Source organism: Rhincodon typus, chromosome 10 (assembly GCF_021869965.1).
Source record: "Rhincodon typus isolate 14 chromosome 10, sRhiTyp1.1, whole genome shotgun sequence".
NCBI lineage: Eukaryota > Metazoa > Chordata > Chondrichthyes > Orectolobiformes > Rhincodontidae > Rhincodon > Rhincodon typus.
In genome coordinates this window covers 75,232,401-75,234,153 of record NC_063341.1, presented here as the reverse complement: position 1 = coordinate 75,234,153, position 1,753 = coordinate 75,232,401, and positions in this window count along the sequence as shown.

Here is a 1,753-nt window from a genome sequence, read left to right as displayed (position 1 = left end):
CCTGAAACGTCAGCCTCCCTGCTCCTATGATGCTGCTTGGCCTGCTGTGTTCATCCAGCTCTCCACCTTGTTATCTCTAAGGTGGAGTTGAGATCTCATTGAACGGCAGAGCAAACTCAATAAGTCGAATGTCTTACTTTTGCTCCCATGTCTTCTGACCTTATCTATGCTTCTCCAATTCTGGAGCAACCAATTTTGGGTGATGCATCAATGGCGGATGTGCATTTAGCTGCCTGGTTCCTGGTCTTGCAATTCCCTCTCTAATCCTCTCCACTTCCATATTTCTCTTTTAAGGAGCCTGTTTAAAACATCCTTTCTTATCCTTCTCTAGAGTTTAGAAGAAGCTGTTTGAAACATGTACCATTCCAACAGGGTTGGAAGTACTAGATGCTGAGAGGATGTGTCCCGTGGGTGGATAGTCTAAGGGTCTAGGCCTGAAATGTCAGCTTTCCTGCTCCTCTGATGCTGCTTGGCCTGCTGTGTTCATCCAGCTCTACACCTTGTTATCTTACATGAAACCAGGTGTTAGCTAGAACCAGGGTTCTGGAACCATATTCTCAGGTTATGGGGTGGACTATTTATGGCTGAGATGAGAAAACTTTCTTTGCTCAGTGGGTGGTGAACCTGTAGAATTCTGTATCTCAGAATCCTGCTGAGGCCAAGTCACTGACTATATTCAAGATGGATATATTTCAAATTTTACAAGCATCAAGTGGTATGAGGAGAGATCAGGCACATGGCATTGAGTTGGAGATCAGCCATGATCAAAATGAATGGCAGAACAGACTTGAAGGGCTGAATGGCCTACATTTGCTCCTCATTTCTGTGTTTCTATGCCCAAAATGTTTGGTCATCTGTTTCTATGTGACTCAGTGACAAGGAGTGTGTTGCTACATTGAAGGCACGGTAGAAATGTACAGTACTGATGATTGATTTAATTGGATCAAATCACACCATCTAGTCCCACTTCACCGAAAGGCTAAACGTTTGACTCCATAGAATGCGTGAGGAAACTGGTGAGGAACATGTGCCAGTAGATGTCCTGTAGTGTTGTTCAAGATAGGTTCCACAGGATATGCCATTTTCTAAAGCCAACAATTTACATCCACTTTACGGAACTTCGTTAAGTTGACTCAAACAGATTGCATGAAGACACACTGGATCCATTAGTACTTTGTTCACTGGAGTTTAGAAGAATGAGGGGGAATCCCATAGAATCCTATAAATTCTAACAGGACTAGACAGTATAAACACAGAAAGGATGTTCCCAATGACCAACAAGTACAGAACCAGGGGTCACAGTTCAAGGATACAGGTTAAGCCTGAAATGAGGAGAAATGGCTTCACCTAGAGAGTGGTGAGCCTCTGCCACAGAAAGCGGTTGAGGACAAACAGTTAATAAATTCAATCGGGAGATAGATATAATTCTTAGGGCTAAAGGGATCCAAGAATATGGGGAGCAAACAGGTAAAAAGTTGGATGATCATATTGAATGACAGACCAGGCTCAAAGGGCCAAAAAGCCTACACCTGATCCTATTTTCTATGTTTCTAAATCAAATTGGTCAAGGAGACATTTACAATGAGACTTGTGGGGCAGTAGGATGCTCCAACCGGAATTCCTCTGCTCCTTCTGTTTCCTTCCTTTTTTTCCCTCTTTTTCTCCCCCTTTGATCTCCCGGCAGCTCTCAGCCTGGTCTCTCAGCAGTATGTTGGCGCAGTCTCTCAGCAGTATGTTGGCGCAGTCTCTCAGC